Source organism: Ambystoma mexicanum, chromosome 10 (assembly GCF_040938575.1).
Source record: "Ambystoma mexicanum isolate Mex_15411 chromosome 10, UKY_AmexF1_1, whole genome shotgun sequence".
Lineage (NCBI taxonomy): Eukaryota > Metazoa > Chordata > Amphibia > Caudata > Ambystomatidae > Ambystoma > Ambystoma mexicanum.
In genome coordinates this window covers 1490333740-1490353994 of record NC_090932.1, presented here as the reverse complement: position 1 = coordinate 1490353994, position 20255 = coordinate 1490333740, and the positions used below count along the sequence as shown (strand labels likewise).

Genomic DNA, 20255 nt, shown 5'->3' with positions numbered 1-20255 from the left:
CCTGTGCAGTGCAACGACCCCAAACTTCCTCCACAACGAGATCCTCTCTTCCTCTGGCTGGAACAATGAACTGCAATCACTGACAAGAACAACTGCCCCCGCTAGAGCTTCCTTCCCATTTATGGTACTGTGTCCTGCCTGGCCTCCCTTTCTACAGATTGCTTAAATCCTTGGCGTCTATACTGGGTTGGCCCCAGACCTGCTAAACTTTGTTTCTGTACAACTTTGTATACCAACCTTTTTCTCAAACTCTGCAAAGACTTTTAGTGCATTTTAAACCGTGTGATCCTGGGCACATTTCGCTTTGCTCCATTTAAAGTGGGCCTGGCCTATGAACTTTGGCTCTACAGTATAACATGCCTTTCTTCCCTTGCTCTGAACTCTTAAAAAGTGTTGGGAACTGTTTTATTTTATGCTCTGCCTTTTCTCTCCCTTTTAAACCTAAACTGTTGGAGTGCCATCCAGGTTAAGCGCTCACTTCTGTCTTAACAAATAGTTGTGCTTAACCCTGACTTGTCTGATAGTTATTAAGGGAGGTGTGTATACTTTACCTGACTGTGTTTTAACTTGCTTTTGATTGAGAGTGCTAGTATATTACTTCAAATGTGTTTTTAAATAAATTACTCTGGAAGGAAGTTCGTCCGGTGGGCCCGACTGATCGCTGACCCTTCCCTTCCATGCAACGAACGGCTCGGAAATCTGTTAAAGACTCTTACCTTCCGCTCCACCGATCAGGCTTGAGTTACCATCTGTATATTACAAGCTTCAATTTTGTAACCTCGAAAGTTCGAAAATTTCGGAAACAAACTTTTGAACATTTCATGACTACTTCTTGTAAAAATCATTTCCTGTGATTGTACACAAGTAAATAAAAAATAAAAAAATAAAAATAAATAACTATACTTTTATACAAAGCTCGGGTCAGTGTGTGTTTGCTCTACTGTACTTTTAGCCCTATCGTGTATACTCTACATACTGCTTAACTCTTCTTGAGAGAGGTCTGACTGCTCAGCCACAGCTACCAGGTAAATCTGGGTGGTGCAGACTGCTACCAAATGGGTTTACTGCTTGCTCCTGTAGTCTTAATCTTTTTGCAGTGGTCCCTAAGGGAACTGCACAGGATTCTGCCTAACACACCTGATGATTTGGGGATTTTGAGGATGATCGGAGTGCCATCTGCGTATTTGTAACAGATGAGGTTGTGGGAGGGAATGAGTGCATGGAGGGGGCTAAGATATATATTGAAGATGAGGGGAGATAGGGATGCTCCCTGCGGAACCCCTTTCAGCACTGGGGGGCGATGGTGGAGGTGAAAGGGGGAGGAGCGTGATTTGCGGGTGATTTGAGATGGATGTGATCCATGTGAGGGCAGTGCCCTTGATTCCTAAGGAGTGTATCCTGTCTATGAGTATGGTGTGGTCCATGCTGTCGAAGGTGGCAGTGAGCACTGCTCATCCTTCTGTGTCCGCTGTTCTTTTTTGATCATCCCGAATGGACACCAGCGAGGACCCAGTTCCTCGGACGGATCTGAAGCCTGATTGGGTTGGATCAAGAAGGTTGTTGGCTTCTGTGAAATGGCAGAGCTGCCTGTTTGCTGTGCAGCCCAGCAGTTTGGCAAGGAAGCTGGTGTTGGAAATGGGCCTGTAGTTCTGGGGAATGAGTGGGTCAAGCATGGAATGTGGAATTCAGGAAGATGAAGTGTGGGAATAATGAATGTGGGTTGCAATGAGAGGCAGGCGGGATGCACAATTCAGCAACTGTGCCATCTCAAATTTGCAGTATCTTGGCTTATTATCAGGTATTGACCCCTCTACCCAGAGGTTAAGAATTAACCATGAATGGAACAAGACTCTAGGGCTGGTGTCTTCAGGGAATATCAAGGCTGGCCACATCATTTGTGGGCATTCACAGACAAGGTGCGCTTATACTTGGTCCCAGGTTATGGCTGATGCTATGGCAAGTGGAACGTGTCCCATGAAGCAGGGTGCTTTCTCCCCCGGTCTAGGAGTCCCCACTTCTCAAAAGAAGCATGTATACTTAAACACAAATGAAGTATTCATCTGATTTTAGTGGGCCTTTACTTCTCACGAGCTGCTAGGGGGACCAGAGTAATGAGATGGGCATAGAACCCAAACTACATAGAAGAGGGCTGTCCTCTGCTCAATGTGTAAGCTGTCCCCACAAAGGGTGTCCTCGAGTTGGATAGTCCCGCCACCCACATAGACACCCACTTGCATTGCAAGCTTGCATTGTCTAGCTTGTTCCTGGGGCAGCCTGTGTGCCTTTTCTACCCTCCCTCTGAGGACGGTTTGTCGTCAAGGTGTAGGCTCATATTCATCAGGTCGTCGCTCTTCAAAAATGTGTCTATTGTTTTTGGTGAATTTTGAGCAGGTGTAATTGGTTCCACTGTTATAGTTTCTGCTAGAGCACATGTCATCCCACCTATGTGGGCATGGTTCATGGTTTTTCATATTTCTTTAGGAGGGTCTTTACGGGATTGATTTAGTGTAAAGACTGGTTCCAGCACTTTGGTGTTTAAGGGCCTCTCAGGTTTTTCCCAATTTTTCTTTTCGTTTCTGGGGGGAAATTTTCCTTTAGTGTTCAAAGTTAGATCGATCACAGTTGTCGTTTGCGACCCTATCTCTTTAGTGGTCACTGGTGGAGCAAGTTGTTCCTGTGTGTCCGATGTAGGCTTAGGTGACGATTCTTGGATCCAAAGCTGCATTTGTTTCTTTGTTATCCAGGGCCATGATGTAAGCTTCCAAGAAGGTAAGCTTGCCAAGCATCGTGGCCTGTATCGATGTGTGATCGTTCAAGGTGTCACTGACCCCTTCGTACAGCTTCATGAACGGCACTAACGCGATCGTTACTGTCGACATTATCGATAGCATGTCAGGTTTTTTTGTCGGAGTAGCCCCCTGATTTGGATCTGTAGAGATGTGATGTCTTCCTTTCGAAGGTGAATCCATCCAGAGTGGAGAAGGTGCTGGCCATTGAGAGCTGGGTGTTCTATGTGGTTCCAGCGAGTTTCTTCGACTTGCGGCCACGTTTAAGGGGTCCTAGAGGGCTTGTTCACTACGTGGTCTCTGAAGGTTCACTCATACAGACGTCGGGCTTCCACTCCTTTGCGATCTGTTTTTTTGTAGCGGCTCATTGGCTCCGGCACCCCCTGATGTACCATATTTTCTGCATGGTTCTAGAGTTTCAGCTTTGTCTCTCATGACTTTGCCCGGCCCAAGTAAAGCTTCTGGTCTAACCGACTTCTCGTGTACCAGAGGCATTTCCTTCATAACGTTGGCCTGCGTCCCAGTTATAATAGTCATTTGTTTTGGCATGTTTTTGGCGGCTGGGTCATTTAGAGCTAAATTTGTGCCCCACTGCAACAAGGTCGTCTCTGGTTGCGGTGTTGGAATCTCATTGGGCACTGTAGTGTTGGATGACAAACTAGGGCAGCTGGACAAACTGTCTCTAAAGTGGACCGATGTATTGGGTGATTTTTTCGCTGTCTTTAGTTGATGGCACAGTGGTATGTGTTGGATTGCCTTCCATTCGTCGTTGTTTTGAAACCAGCATACATTCATTCGGTGCCTCAAGGATTTCTATGTCAGTAAGTTCCTCTCTACGAAGGTTTTTTGCATAGGGTCTAAGATTGAAGAAATCCCTTAGGTTGATAGGTCTGTCAAGGGCACTATTGCTCTTTTTTCCAGTTTGGGCTGCCAGTCTTTGGTTGCCTGTTACGACCGGAGCTGCACATGTCAGTGGCAATGTACAGATCAAGTCTAGGTCCGATGCCGGAATCAAGGTTTTACCTTTCGGCGTAGCAGTTGGTTGAGAGCCATTTGTCGGTTTAGTTCCTTCTTCCATACGCTTTTTCTCAACTGTTACACGTGGGCGGGCACTACGAAGCTGACGTCCTTCTTCCTCTTCTTGGGCTGGAGAGATGGTAGTAGAGTGCATTATTACCCTGCCAGCCCTGCCTGCCAGGACTGCAGGACTGTCACTCTCCGTCACTCCGCGCTTCCAGGCAGTATTAGTACTGTGGGTCCACCCACCAGTACTGAGGTGGAAGAAAGACTCAGGCAGAGTCAGCAAAGGGTTTGAGTAACGAAGTGCAGTCTCCCCAGCAGATGCAGGACTGTCACTCTCTGTCACTCCGCCGGAAAAAGGGGCAAAAGAAAGAAAAAGCAAATCACTCTCACGAAGATCAGGAAAGAAAATCAAGGGAGTGCGAATGGAAATAACACGCCTGGACATCGCGTAGAACGACCCTGGAAACCGAGGGCTTAGAGGGTGCATGAATCCACAAGAAAATTTAGGGACTACACGAGGCAACAACTCGAGAGACTTTCAAAGTCACCTCTGTCATATAGAGAAAATAAAGAGTCTCAAATCCCACATAGGGTCATCAAATCACTGGAACCTTCCTACTAGCCCAGCAAGAACCCACTACATGACAAAAACAGAGATTTATAATAAAGTCAATAAGAAAAAGGACTCCACTAGATGGATTCTAAGATTGGAGAAAATTGAGGGAAATGACGATGAAGTCATCCTCAACCGAAGCTCGGTGCCAGCCCTATTTAGTTATATTCCGAACTTACATTGCATAAAATCAGATGATTTACTTATTGTGGACCTGAGTCAAAGAAAACAGAAAGCCTTAGCACATTTGTACATTGCTTCATCAACCGTACAACGACAATTAAAAGAGGAAACTAAAAGCCTATTGAAAATGGGCTAGGACCTGACTGAATCCACTAGAAAGGTGAATACGAAGTCAAGGAAGAACTTAGTCAACTGTACAGCTGGTGTAACACAGAGCCAAGAAACCGTCCAACGCAAACACATTCGTGAAAGAAGGTGGGAGACACAAAATGAGCTCTTCATAGGAAATAAGAAAAGCAGTGTACATAGAAATACAAGAGAGCGTCGCAGAATAAAACAATCAAAGTCCCAATCAAAACGACGAAGTAGCCAGGCCTTGCCAGTTGCTGACAAAATTCGGCTGAGCTGCGCAAAGAACTACCAAGGGGTACTTTCTCCGGTTCGGCGTGAAACCAAAAGAACAACTAGCCAAGTGATACTTGGGGAAACAGGACGCTGGTGAAAACATTGGCAAGAAATTTTCTACACAAAGCCTGTGGTCCTGGCTACCGAAAGTCTTGTCAACACAACAAAAAAGATAGCAATCTTCTATCACCGAGCATAGCAAACAAGTAAACACAACTTCAAACAAGTCAACGAAGGAGATCAAGCTATGCTCATGGAACACAAGGGGCCACACACACTTGACAGCTCCAAGCGACATAAAACTGGTGGACTACGACGTCCTTTGTCTACAAGAGACCTGGTTGACAGAGCCTCCATCACTAGACAGCTATGAAATCTTATTATCTCCAGCAAAAAAGGGCCTCCTGTGTCGCCCCTCATCAGGAATTTTGACGGCTATACGTCATGGCTCTGGAATATCTTCAGCTGAAATGCTAACAAGTAACCAATCTCTACTGATGATTAAGGCAGTATGGACGAACGCAGAAAACAACAGAACAAGGGAAACAAAGACAACAATCATTATCATGAATACATATTGGAACCCAGCAACAGTTGACTCCTGCCAATTCCTTGGGATGATTGAAAACGCTATTGATGAGGCGACAGCAACACACCTGGCTCCGCATTTACTGATATGCGGAGATATCAATTCGACTTGCAAATGGAGAACTGAGGCAGCCAACTTAACCAACAAGGTTTCGGCAGCAGACTTAAGAGGGGCAGCATGGATAAATCTAATAACATCACGGGAGCTCCATAATATATATGAGGTGCTACTAAACGAAAATACTCTGCCGACGTGGGAACGAGAATCATCAAGTGCAACGAATGATTACATCTTCACAACGGGTCAACTAGCACAAATCATAACTTTGTTTGAGGTGATACGATCTGCTGCAAGTGACCATAACTTGCTGTGCATCACTGGGCCAGCAAAGCTCATTACATCTACGAAATCTATCTCGTACTTGGAGATAAACAACCAAGGCTCAAGATTAAAAATGTCAGCCGCTGCAATAAGTGATTTGAAGATCAAATACTTAGCCCGAGACCACTCTGAAGCTTCAAGACAGATAGACTATTTGCCTTTACTCGCGATCTACAAAAAGACACAGCGCAAACAAATCATTGCAGACCCAAAAAGACATGTGTTTGATAAAATTTTCATAGACAAAAGAAAAGAATTAAGAAAAGTAAAGAGAGAAGCCAAACTATTAGGCCCTGCAAGGGAAAACCCGGCAGTGATAGAGGCCAGGCGAAGATATAAATCATGGCTCAAAAACCATTGTATTGCGTTGTATCAGCAAGACGCAGAAAACATCCAAAAAAAACATAAGCGGTAATAGAAGTAGAGAATTTTGGTTTCTCTTGAACTCAACTAGCCCAACAGAAGAATCATCTATACTAACCAGCATAGGAGAAGCATCATGGGTTAACTTTGTTCCAACTCTCTACCAACCACCCTACGGACAGAGCAACCATACCCCACTTTCCGACACAAACTTACAAGGTGGATCAAAGACACAGACAAATAACAGACAACTAACTGCCTGGACCTTCTCCGCATGTCCCTCCACTGTTTGACTGTATTTTTGCACACATCTACCACTCAGCATTTACCACCTGTCTGAGTAGGACTGTAAATATTGTACTATTATTTTGCCTTTTGTGTATATTTATTGTCTCCATATTTGCCTCTGTGTTTCTGTAACTAAGCTGTAAGTTGTTGTATGCAATGCACCCGGTTACCCTTGGGTCTGGTGCGCAATACAAGTAATAAAACAAACAAACAAACAAACTCCCAAAGAACAATTCAACCTCAAATCAGAGCACAGACTCGCCAGAATGGGCCTGCTTAGACGACAAAGAAGAGATAATTTGGCTGATTAAGATACTCAAGAACTCTAGATCGCCAGGCCCCGATGGAATTACGAACATGGACTTAAAGGCCCATCCGACAGAATGGGCAGATCTCCTGAGTAAAATATTTTGAAGATGTACAGAGCTAAAATCGGTCCCTCCATCGTGGAAATCAGCAATGGTGGTGCCATTCTATAAAAAAGGAAAAAAGAGCGATCCGGCCAACTACCGACCGATTGCTTTATTGGACTGCATTAGAAAGGTGTTTGGGTCTATGCTCTTAAATAAATTTAAGGCATGGGCAAAAATGGCACAGTGTGAGGACTACCTGCAAACAGGGTTCAAGAAAAAGCTAGGAACAGCAGCTAACATCTTGACAATAAATATCCTGAAGAACAAGGTCTTAGAAGGGCGCCCGGGGATATTTGTTGTTTTCGTGGACCTCACTCAAGCTGTTGACCATGTGGACAGGTCGTTCCTTTGGGAGAAATTAACGACTTGGAACTGCCCCATTTCACTACTGGCACCAATTAAAGCTTTGTACACGGATACAAACATGAGAGTGCGACTAGACCAACAAGGCCTACTCTCAGGACAAATTTCAACCCTAAGAGGAGTAAAGCAGGGATGCCGTTGGCACCGGCCCTGTTTCTGGCTTTCATAGGAGACATTAAAGACTCAGACACAGAGCTCTGCTGTTTTCCTCCAAAAATGGGTAAAGCACCCATAAACAGGCCTATGTACGCAGATGACTTGATACTCCTCTTTTACACACTGATAGGTCTGCAACACCAGCTTAACAACCTTCAGAAATACATGACAAAAAACAACTTGGAGATCAACGAAAACAAAACTAAATTCATGATCGTGTCAAAAAGAAGGGAAAAAATAAAACTGGGACTGGATGGAAGACAGATAGAAAAAGTATGTGAGTTCAGATACTTAGGAGTGATACTTGATAATTCTAAGAACGAGACAGCCATGCAAAAATTCCTGAAAGAAAAAAACAAAAAACTAGCAGCCCAAGGATTGCGCAATTGACAAAAAATGTGCCCGCTTCTCACTGATTCCAGTGCTAAACTTTTATAAAATGAAAGTAGTACCAGCGCTGACCTATGGAGCAGATGCAATGCCCAATATTCCTACGTCACTATGGCCTAAACTGGAGGCTCTATTTTGGAGAAAGGTGCTTGGTCTCCCAAATTGCTCCTCGATAGTCTGCATTAGGAAAGGACTAAGCCGGCTATTTCTAGCGGCCACAGTCAAATGCAATTCTTTGATGCTTTTTTTCGAAAATGCTGGCTGTCAGAAAAACCCTCAATCTAAGATCTCATTTTACAATAAAGTTTGGGTTTAAGTTGTAAGATGCTCCAATCGGTGGACAAAACAGAACTTGGAAACTTTAGACGACGTTGCCTTGGACGAAGAGGTACTGAAAAAGTGAAAGTCATGAACAAAGTAAAAGAGCTTGATTGGATCGCGAAAGGAGAAGCAGCAGCTGCCAATAAATTGACGCAATACCTACCCCATAATCCCAGGAAACTGAACAAATTACAACCGTTCATAAAACAGTTTCCCTCAAAACAGGCTAGAAACCTCCTCCTGAGAGCAAGACTCAATCTATTAAATACCAGTGAAATTTTAACCATCCGTGGGCTGGCTGTCACCAACGGTTGCCGATTCTGTGACTTGCCAGAAGTGGTTGAGTCTATTCATCATCTACTTCTTTCTTGTTCAGGTACTTTGAGTCTAAGAGCACACTATTCAAGGCATATATTTGTGAACTTTGCATTGAGAGACGAAGACCAATGCTGGTCAAGAATGATGATGGGAGACAAAACCTTGTGGTTACTGGCCACATACAAAATTCTGCAATACATAGAAAATTCTCTCCACTCGCTAAAACAACCAGCGGACGTTTGACTGCAATAGGCAATGTGTCTCGGTTTCTGAGTTTCTTCTTTTAGATACATTTTCAAGACTTTAAGATTTAAAGATTTACCTGCTATTTTTGTAAAAATCTAATTGATTAAAATACAAATAAAAAATAACTTTAAAAAAAGGTGGGTCTACCACATTTCTGGAGTAAGAATTTTTCAGGGACAGCGATTGAGTGTCCACTGATTTCTAACCAATATTTACTTCTTTACACAATTTGGTATGATTTCTATGGAGACCAGCAATATAGATTACATTTTTAACCAGATTTTTATTTGAAAATTGACACACACAATTATAGAACCTCATTGTAGGCTAACAGCTCCAGTAACTACTTTTCAGTTATACATTTTCAAAACTTTACAGTGAACTTCCATTTAATTTCTCCAACAATGTTTTCTAATTATCTCAAGTTCTTTATGATACCCCCATACACCCCTCCTGGGTCTGTTTTCTCTTTGGTGTCATAGACATCAATACATTTCTTACCTTTGTGGACTTCATTTTCTGATAGAATGTCTAATATCTTTAATCTTTTTGGGATGTACTATTGGTTTAGGTCCTGTAGGGCATAACTTATAAAGGGTGTCCACGTCCTGGTGAATTGCTTAACACTACCATTTACTACTGCCTTTAATCTTTCCATGCCGAAGACCTCCCACACCTTATAGAGTCATTGTATGTCTGATCGCGCTTCCTGTTTGCTCCATTGTTACACTCTGTTACGCTATGCATTGCTTTGCACATAGTAAAATATTTGAAAATAGGGCCTTACCCCTTCCCTGGAACTCTTCCCCTGTTGGTGGTATGTTCTGCAGGGCTAGTGCTGGGTATAATGGGAGAGGGAGCCCTATCATCCCACTAACTCTTGATTGTATTTTCAGCCAGAAGTTATTGAGCTGCGGGCATCCCCACTATGTGAATTACCCCCACCCACTCCCCCCTGCCTGGAACGGTATAGTATGCCTCTACTTATCCGTGGTTTCTTCTCCTTCCACACAAATTACATGATATCTACCCAAACCCCCTTTAAAATGGTCTTTGGGACTGGGATGGGTAGGGCCTAAAACATATACAGGAACCTTGGTAAGCAGCTTTATGACCGCTATTCTCCCTAGCCAAGATGTGCATAATCCTCTCCATCTTGTGAGGTCCTTCCTGATTTGATTTAGCAGGCAGGGGTAGTTTGCTTTATATATCTGGAATAGGCCTAGTGTTATAGCTACTCCTAGATATATAATGGAGGCCTTGGCCCACCAGAATGGGGCAGATCTTTTTATTTGCCGAATCTCGTCATCTTGTGCCGATACATTCAGAATCTCGGACTTGGAAGCATTTACTTTAAACCCTGTTACCCATGAAAATTGTTCAATTTCTTGCATTATTCCCTTTATTGTTATTGATTGCACCGGACCAGTCACTGTCAGCAACACATCATCTGCAAATAGGCATATCTTGTGTTGAGTGCTAGCTCAATTGACCCTTCTTATGTCTTGCCTCTCACATATTCTCTGCGCAACTGGCTCAGCGACCATAGCAACTAGGAGGGGTGAGATGGGACGCCCTTGTTCAGTTTCTCTGCTTATCGCAAAAGCTTTTGTTAGTTCCCTGTTCACATTTATTCTGGCTTCCATGTTTCTATAGTTTGCTTGAACCATCTTCCTGAAGTTCGTTCCTATCCCCATGCTATGAAGTACTTTAAACATGAAGGTCCAGTCCATGCAATCAAACGCCTTCTCTGCGTCTAGTGTCAGCAGAAGGGTTGATCATTTTGCATTTTCTCTAGTATTGTCTACTGATTAGAATTCTTCTTATATTATTGAATGCTTTCCTCCCCTGGATAAACCCTGACTCATCCTGTGAGATCAAAAATGGGAGTACCCCTTCCAACTGTGTCCCTAATATTCTTGTATATAACTTTGCATCCAAGTTTATGAGGGCAATTGGTCTGTAGGATGAGCTCACCTGAACGTTCTAACCCGGTTTAAGGATTAATGTAATATGGGCCAACTTCATTTATTTTTTTTTATTTATTTTTACCTCTCCCCCTGAACTTAGTGCTGTTAAGTATGCACTTAGTTGCTGAGCAAATGTTTTATAGAATGTTGCTATAATGCTGTCCGTTTCGGGTTTTTTGTGAAGTGTGGGTCTATTTATTGCTTAAAGAACTTCCCCTTTTGTCATTGGGGTTTATAAGTGTTAGGCCTGCTCTTTTGGTAATATAGGGCATCTCCAACTTGCCAAATATGCGTTATATGCCCTATTATCGCATGGCTCTTCTTTCTATAGCTTTGCAAAAAAATCCTGCATGACCCACCTTGTACCCTCCTCTGCTGAAACTAGATTTATATCTGGGTTTTACAGGATCTTCATCATCATCATCTGTATAGCACCTTTCATCATTGGTATGGTCCCAACGCACTGTAGGCTGAATGCCCTTGGGGGACCAAAATCCAGGTATGGGAAATTCATCAGAAGATTTTAGAATGCGTGTTTGTATTTTATCCAAAGCGAAGTTTGGTCGGGGTGGCCAACTCCCTACTAGCTATCCATATCGAGTTGGCAAGTGGATGGGTGCTTTGAAGTTGACAAGAGAAAGTGTGAGAGTATAAAATTCATTATGTGTCCAGCTAGATCACATTTTTGTCTTGGGGTGATAGCTGCATTTATGTATTTATTACATCTATAAAGCACTCTAAACTAAGTGGCATCAAGGCGCTAGTTGCATTGCAGTTACAGACAATCATTCAGCAATAAGAACATCGAGAGTACAAGGGCAATGGTCTGAGTTAACAGAGAAAGAAAGGCCTGTGGTCTTAATTAAAGGATTTTTAGGCAAAGAGCCAAGTTTTCAAAAGTTTGCGGAAGGACCTGTATGACTGCTCTGCTCTTAGGGCTGGCGGTACTGTGTTCCATAACCTCTTCGCTGTGGCCGGGAAGCCAACACCACCTATTCTGGGTTGTATGAATCTTGGCGTGATGAGTATGTGGGCATAAGCATCTCTGTTGGGTCTCAGTGATTGAGCTTTTGTGAACTTCTGTGCCAGGTAAAGAGGGGGGGAGGGTTGGAAAGGCATTTATGGGTAATAGAAAGTGCTTTGAAAGTGATCCGTTCACTTATTGGGAGCCAGTGGACAGCTCTTCTGACCACTGAGATAATGTTCCTGCTTCGGAATGTTAAGGGCGGCACGTAGTGCGTTATTCTGGAACACTTGCAATGTATTGATATTCCCCATGGAGGTGCCTGCAAAGAGAGTATTGCAGGCAGTGTTATACTGATGACGCAGAGCTTTCCTTCAGACTTCCTTATACTATCTCCTCCTCCTCGCTTATCCCAGATTGTCTGACTGCCATCCAGGCATGGTGTGCGGCTAACGATCTCTGTCTTAATGCCAGTAAGACAGAGATCCTTCTCATTCGGACACCAGTGCCCTGCTTCCCCCCTACCTTCTGGCCACCCTCTTTGGGCCCCCTTCCCTCACCTTCCTGTGAGGCCAAAAACCTCTAGGTCATCATCGACCCACTCTCCCCATCACCCCTCACATCTTGGACTTTGCCAAGAAGGCCCACTTCCAGCTCCGCCTCCTTAGAGGCATTCTCCCTTTCTCCATTTTTCCCCAGAAGCTCAATGTCTCCAGAGCTCTGGTCCTCTCTAGGCAGGACTACTGCAACAGCCTCTTCCTCAGTCTCCCCCTTTCCTCTCTACGCCCGCTAATCCAGAATTGGGCTGCAAGACTTATCCTTGGCCTCAAGCCCAGGGACTGTATCTCTCCAGCCCATATAATCTCTCCACTAGCTCCCTGTGGCCATGAGGATCAAATTCAAGACCCTCGGCATCCATCCACACAGCCTTCTGGGGCCTGGGACCACGAGCTATTTCCAACTTTGTCTCCCTAAATACGTCCCCACTAGAGCCCTCTGCTCCTCTAACGCCAACTCTCTACTTTTCAAGCGCTTCTCCAAGCAGAGAGTGGGGGTGGGTGGGTATGGGGCGGCAGGTCTCTCTCCTCGGCTGGTGCCTCTTTGGAATAGCCTCCCTGCTCCTCTCAGACTTGAGCCGGACCGCCTTAAGTTCTGTAAACCGCTAAAAACTATGCTTTTCTCCTCCTATTTCCCTTCCCTGCTTATCACTCCACTGCCACTGAGACTGGTGGCCTGGTCCTTCAAGAATCCCACGGGTTACAAGGCCATCTACCCAGTCGACATCCCCCCCAACCCTCCCTCAACACTGCCCTAGCGGATCTCCAGCCTGGCAGCTATATATCCCTCCCATGGGATTCTTCTGGGATTCTTCTGCCCTAGCACTTAGCCATTGGCCTCCACACTTGCCCAGCCACCCCCACCCCCCGTATGCACTTCCCTCTCACGCCCCCACAAGGCGGGATTCCTGAGCACAGCACACTCACAAGATGACAGTTCCGTTCTCAGGTATCAGGACCTTCGGTGGTTAAGTCTCTTTTCTACAAAAAGTCTCTTTCCTCCGAGGTCCGAATGTGTTCAAAATAACAAAAAGTTCCTTTCCAATGTACGTTGGGTGATGACTTCACCCCTGGGTCACCCTTCTCCGGGCTCAGACCCCTCTCGAATGTTAGCCTCCCTCTGTCGGGTTCACTACGGCTTTTTCCATATGATTTCAACTGTTGCATTCACAGGTTGTAATGCCTTTTTAAACAATTCACTGTGGATACTCGTGTCAACACAATGTTCCTTTTGCTTTCACACTTTTTGGGATTCATCTCCCTTAGCTTTCCAATGGTTTGTCGGGCAAAGACTTTCGATTGTACTGAGGATTTTGCTAGACCCCTGTATGACCACTTTGACCTTTTTCTGGCAGCTCTCCTAAGGCCTTCTGGTATCGGTAGTTTCAACAAAAGGGAGATCAACCACAGTCTCTTGAGTAGGCACCCACGTGGTGCCGCACCCCTCTGCAGCTGGTTTTCCCCTAATTTGTTAACAGTTCTTTCAACTTTCCTTCATTTGCCATTTGCAACTTTTGTTTAACACAGTTTGGTTTCTAATCGGTTCTCCCCTCGACTCACCGGCTGTGATGAACCACTTGGCTTTTCTTGTCTCTGGAGTCAAGGACAGTACCAGGGTAGCAAGCGTCATTCCCTGTCCTGATTATCAGTGTAGAAGGGCTCTGTATACCGTTGACATCTGCTGCAACACATGCTGGCTATTGTTTGCGGTCTTACGATTCCTTTTGCGGAGGCTTCGCAGGTCTGGGTCAGAAAGGGCAAAGTCGCTTCTCTCCTTGTCGCCCCTTCGGTTCTCGCCGCCTTTCTCCTCCTCTTGAACTGCCGTACTTGGAGAGCTGTCTCGTTGTGCGGTCTGCCTTGCTCAAAGTGTGCTCTCGTGCGCCATCTTTTATCTCTGTGGGGAAGGGAAATGGCTATCGGGTGTGTGTGATTCTGGTCAATTGCCTGACTTTGCCTGACCCTTGTGTTGGGACATGTCAGGTTAACGGCTCTGGTGTTAGTCTGTTGTCTTTGGTGGTGTAAGAAAGTGTTTGTGTCGAAATAAGCAGGGGGTGGGGGTGCAAGAGTGTATGAGTATCCTATGTGGTAGGAGGGGAGGAAAGGTGTTATAAGAAGGGGAATACCATGTTTCACCCGTCGGTGTCCCACGTCCACTCCACGAGGACCCCCTATCCAGGCGATACTCCCTCACTGGTCCACCCCCAGGAACTGGATCCAATAGCGATGGCTGTGTCCTGGCCACCTGGATGACAGATCCCCGGGGACTAGTCAGGAAGACACCTTCAGGTTGCTCACATACCCTTCCTCCATGTGATGTAGCCACATTTTGTTTCACAGTGGAACTGGGGAAAAAACTCCACATTTCCCTGGTCTTTTCCCTTTCAGTGTTCCACAGTGAAACAATACAGTTGTAGGTCTAGAAACCATTGCATGACCCGAGGGATGGAGTCTTTGCGGTGGCTAATCCAAACTAGGGGTGAGTGATCTGTAGCGAGTGTGAACTTTCGTCCTAATATGTAGTATCTAAGATGGCTGATGGCCCACTTAATGGCCAGGGCCTCCAGTTCCAACACAGAGTAACGCCACTGGCCGCAGACGGACGTGGAAACACTGGCATCATTACTGCATGGTGCCGGTGTTTCCATGGCCCCTATTCCCGTGGAGTCCCATAACGGTAATTACCGGACCAATGGGGCTGTAATGCCCCGGTAAGTCTGGTAAATATGGAGCCGGCAAATCCCTATGGGTCCGGCGGCAGCCTGCCGGTTTTACCGGCACAGCTACCGCCAGACTTGTAATGAGGCCCATTGTATGTATATTTGTTATATATAAAGCGCTTAATCGTAAGTGCTTTATAATAACACATCATTATCATTGGCCTTGGATGTTGTCTTGCATTCACAGTAATTTGGTAATATGTGCCTATACACACTGATATTGATGCATATGATGATTCCTTCTTGTATGAAATGTATATCACATTATAGTCATATCGTAACCATATTTTGAATGGATTGTGTCCTCCCACGTACTCCTCATCTTAGCTATCTTGTCTCCCAGCTCTGCTACTTCGTAATTTTTTTTTCACCAGAGGGCGCTGTGTTCGAGGCCGCAGAGTCGTCCCTCGAAGGCCGCCGTCGAGCGTCGACATCATCCGCTGTATAAAGGGCTCGAGCCGCGCCCGTTACCTCAGTTTCGTTTTTCCGGGCACTGCTTCGTATCACAGAACAGCGCATCAGGTTTTTTTCTCGACGATAGCCTCGTCATCTACTCCAACCACACCCAAGACAGGTTTAAAAAAATGTCTGAAGTGTGGTAGGAAAATGTCAATTACTGACCCCCATTGGAATTGCCTTTGGGGTCGCAGCCCTAACCATCGGGTTGATGAATGTGGTTCCTGTCAGGCCATGTCCAATAAGGCTCTTGGGGAACGGAAAAGTAAGCTGGCGGTGGGGGAGGAATCTTATAGGTCTTCGAAAAGACAAAAAGATTCAGGGAAATCTCAACATGGGTCGAGGAGGTCGAGGTCCAGGAGTCGCTCGAGGAAATCCTCATCGTCTTCGTCCAAGAGGTTGAAAAAGCGACATCACAGGTCGTCTTCCTCCTCATCTGAGAGAAGGGTGACTTATCCTTCCAAGCACGATTCCCCTGAAAAATGGGAGGCCTTTAGGGCTTCGATGCTTAAAATTTTTGAGAAAGCGGCCCAGACCCCCTCGAAAAGCCGAGTGGGGGTCATGCCCCTGCCCACTCCAAAAGTGACGGAGGGAGATCAAAGACCAGGCACGCAAGATCCGACAAACAGTCGAGGGTGTCATCAGGGGAAAGTTCTCCGGCACCTCATGTAAAGGCAAAACCACCGGTGCATAAATCGGGGGTAGCGGAATCGACGTCGAAATCCGACTCGACACAGTCCACGACGATAGCGTTGAGGCCGCCACTGAAAATGGCATTGATACCTTCGACAGTGTCGAAGCCTCCTTCGAGGACGTCGAAGCCAGCATCCATACCATCGACGCCTTCAACACCTTTATCGAAGCATTCCTTAATACCAATGCAAAAGTCAATGCCATTGTCCAAGCCTAAGTCGGTGCCACCCCCTTTACCAGAAAAGGTTTTCCAGCCTCAACCTAGGCAGGAATTTTTCAGATCTATGACATCTATTTTTGAAGAGCAGTCCTCAGCTGGGGTTAGGTTTGGAGCCAGAGAGGTTCCTGTAGAGTTTGTAAACCCGAGTACCATGATGGCAGATCTTTATGATTGTCTTCAAAATGCCAGTGGCCTAGACACTTCCCCTGAAGTGGAATTTGGGAAAGCAGACCCTGCGGATCATGCAGATCCTGGGTATAGGAACCTCATGGGAAGGGTCACTGATTTCATGGGTTGGAAAACAGCTTCCCCAAGTTTCGACCAGGATGATATGACTGATATCCTGACTGAAGGACCTCAAAAAGATCCTGTCCTCCCTTTCCATAAGGCACTGCAAAAAAGAGTGATGGCAAATTGGGATACCCCTGATTCGGGTTCGGCAGTAAATAAAAAATGTGTGGCAAAGTGCAGACCATCTTCATCAGATCCTGAATACTTATCTAAACATCCCGCTCCTGAATGTTTAGTGGTACAATCTGCAACCTCCAGTAGGCAGTCAGCTTACCCTTCTGTACCACCAGATAGGGATGATAAGAAAGTTGAGGCTTGGGCCCGGAAAGTCTTTTCTTCGGGCAGCATTGCCCTTAAACCAACTAATGTAACTTGCACTTTGTCAAGATTTACATACACCCTGTGGGTCTGTATGACATCAGTAGCTGAACACATCCCGGAGGGTGAGGAACGGGATGGTTTCCTGGCGATAGTGAAAGATGGGAAAGAGGGTATGGAGGAATCCCTCCGGTAAGGACTGGACACTGCTGATAGTGTAAGCAGGTCCATGGCATCTAGCAAGGTCCTAGGCAGATTTGCATGGCTGAGAAAATCTGGCTTTGCACCTGATGTGCAGTCCAGATTACTCAATATGCCCTTTGACGGCTTGAGGATGTTCGGCAGCAAGGCAGACAAGAGCTTGGAGAAGCTACAGGCCTCAAAAGCGGCAGAAAACCACTAAGCGCCACTATAGGACAGCCTCAACAACACTCCTGCGCAGGTTCATGTTCCTGGAGGAGGAGTCCCTTTCGTTTCTACTCCTCTTTTGGAAGAGGGAGGGGGCAGGCCAGTCAAAGAGGCCAACAGAGAAAACCCTTTTATGGTGGAAAGGGGAAAGGTGCTAGATCAGCCCCAGCAGCGGCGACTACCTCCTCAGCCACTGCTGCAGCCGCTGCAAAGCCACTTTGAGGTCTTCACCCACAACACCCCGGTGGGAGGCAGAATCACTCTGTATCTGAACGAATGGCGAGGCATTACGTCAGATGCCTGGGCGCTAGAGATAGTGACCCATGGTTACTGCCTTCTTTTTCATCAAAGACCTCAAGATCATCCACCGGGAGCCAATTCTGTCAAAATTCCAGACCCGCTCCTTGTGCAGGAGATTTCAACCCTGCTAGAGAAAGGTGCAATAGAACATGTACCTGTAGCGGAAAGGAACAAGGGTTGGTACTCCCCTTATTTTCTCATCCCCAAAAAGGACGGATGATTGAGACCAATCTTGGACTTAAGAAATTTGAACAAATTCCTCAGGAAAGACAAGTTGAAGATGGTGACCCTTTCTCAGATCCTTCAGGCTCTTCAGCTTCAGGACTGGCTGCTTTCATTGGACCTTCAGGATGCTTACTTTCATGTGCCAATCCAAATCATGCACAGAAAGTACCTGAGGTTTGCGGTTGGCGGTTCTCACAATAAGTTTCGGGTTCTGCCATTTGGGCTGACCTCCAACCCGAGGGTTTTCACCAAGCTGATGGCGGTAGTGGCAGCAAGTCTCAGGAGAGGGGGGATTCCCGTCTACCCTTACCTGGACGATTGGCTAATCAGGGCAAGTTCACCAGAACGAGCCCAGGAACACCTAGCCATGACCTGCCACTTCTTACACAGACTGGGCTTCTCCCTCAATTACAAGAAGTCACAAATGATTCCAAGCCAAAGACTCCAATTCATCGGAGCAGTCCTGGATACTTTCCCAGAGAAAGCCTCGCCTCCCGAGGAGAGAGCTCACCACATTGTGCAGATGGTAACAAAGTTTCAAAATGCCCAACAACTGCCGGGAATTCGATTTTCTAAGGTTGCTAGGCCTCATGGCACCCTGCATTTTTCTGGTGCCAGAGGCCAGATTGAGGATGAGATCCCTTCTGTGGGCCCTCAGGACTTAATGATCCCAATATTCAGGGGAGATGTCAGATCTTCTGCGAGTAACAGGCCAAAGTGGTTTAAGATCTTCTATGGTGGGCTTGCAAGGAAAATATCCTCAAGGGAGAACCTTTTTGGCAACCATGGCCGGAGATAACAGTAGTGACGGACGCCTCACTCTTGGGGTGGGGATCACACACCAACGATCTGACAATCCGCGGTCGTTGGTCTCCATCGGAGTCCAAACTAAACATCAGCCTTTTGGAGCTGATCGCAATCAGACTAGTGCTGAAGGCCTTTCTGCCCTCTGTACAGGGAAGGAATGTCCTGATAATGACGGACAACACAGTGGCCATGTACTACCTCAACAAGAGAGGAGGAGTAGGATCACAACCACTGTGCAGAGAGGTAATGCAGCTCTGGTTCTGGGCAATGCAAGAAGGAATCTCTCTATCAGAAACATAATTTTTATGAATCTATTTGAATATTCCTTATGGACTACTGATTTTTCTAATGACTCCAGCAACTAGTCCATCCCAACCTATGTGCTCTTTTCACCCCCTGCCATGATCATAACTTTCAGTGCATTTGCAAAGTATTGTAATAGACTGTTTATTTTCATGAGCGCTGCCTGGGCGTATTCGAACCTGAACTGACCATAAGCATGAGTTGTGCTGAAGACCGAAATAACTAGATGAAAAATGTGAATTACTTTTAGTTTACTGTTTTTTAAATTGAAACGTACATTTGTTCATTTAAGAAAATAACTCACTTCTAAGTGTGTTTTGTGAGAACTTTGATGAGGAAGATTTTGTGATCTACTTATCTGTGTAGGATTTCTGGATACATTGTCACACTTCACGTAGCAATTAGTCTATGAACATGTTTTGCAAATGATTTAAAGATTTAAAAGTTTCAATTTCTGGCCATTAGATAGAACCTCTTAGCTTATGAATCATAGAGTTTTTCATGTATTTGCTCCATCCCTCCATACACTTCCGCACTTTTTCGGTGTTGTCTTCCATAGCAGTGTCTGTGGAACTCGCAAAAACTATTCTCCAAAATGTCAAACATCTAGAGTTCTTATATGATCTCAGTCTGATTTAAATGAGTCACCAAAATGACCTTAAACAATCAAAAGGCTCTGCTCCTATTACTAGCATACCAGTGAAGCATAATATTTTTTGGAGCCCGCTCTCCATTTTTTGTCATGTATTGGATTCTCACAGCAAAAGCCAAACCATTGCAAGTTAAATTATTTAACATTGTTTTGTAGACTTTTGTTAATGAGGTAATTCATACTATTGCAAAAACTTAGATCGAGCATCTGTCCACTATTATCTGAGAAAGGCAATTTATAGTACGTTGTTAAGGCCAACGCTGCATTATTGTAAAGCTCTGTTTGTTGGTAGAAGTCGTAAACTAGTAGGTTATGTACAGCTTTTATGGCAGGTTGGAGAAAAAAAACAGAAGATCGCCTATTCCTCACCTGCTCCATAAACTGTTATGCGTTAAAATTTTTAACATCAGTTAATGGTTTTGAACAATATAGAAATTACATTTAAATCTTTTACAAACTTGATAGATTGGCAAAGAGGAACAGAACATTGCACTGTTATGTGGTTTGTACAAGTACACAAAATGTATACCAGTTCG

At 45.2% G+C, this 20255-nt stretch overlaps 1 protein-coding gene across 16 annotated transcripts in view; it reads left to right on the top strand.

The window, feature by feature from the left end:
* CLIP1 (CAP-Gly domain containing linker protein 1) overlaps positions 1-20255 on the top strand; it is a 1286645-nt gene that overhangs the window by 984143 nt on the left and 282247 nt on the right. The window lies entirely within an intron of this gene.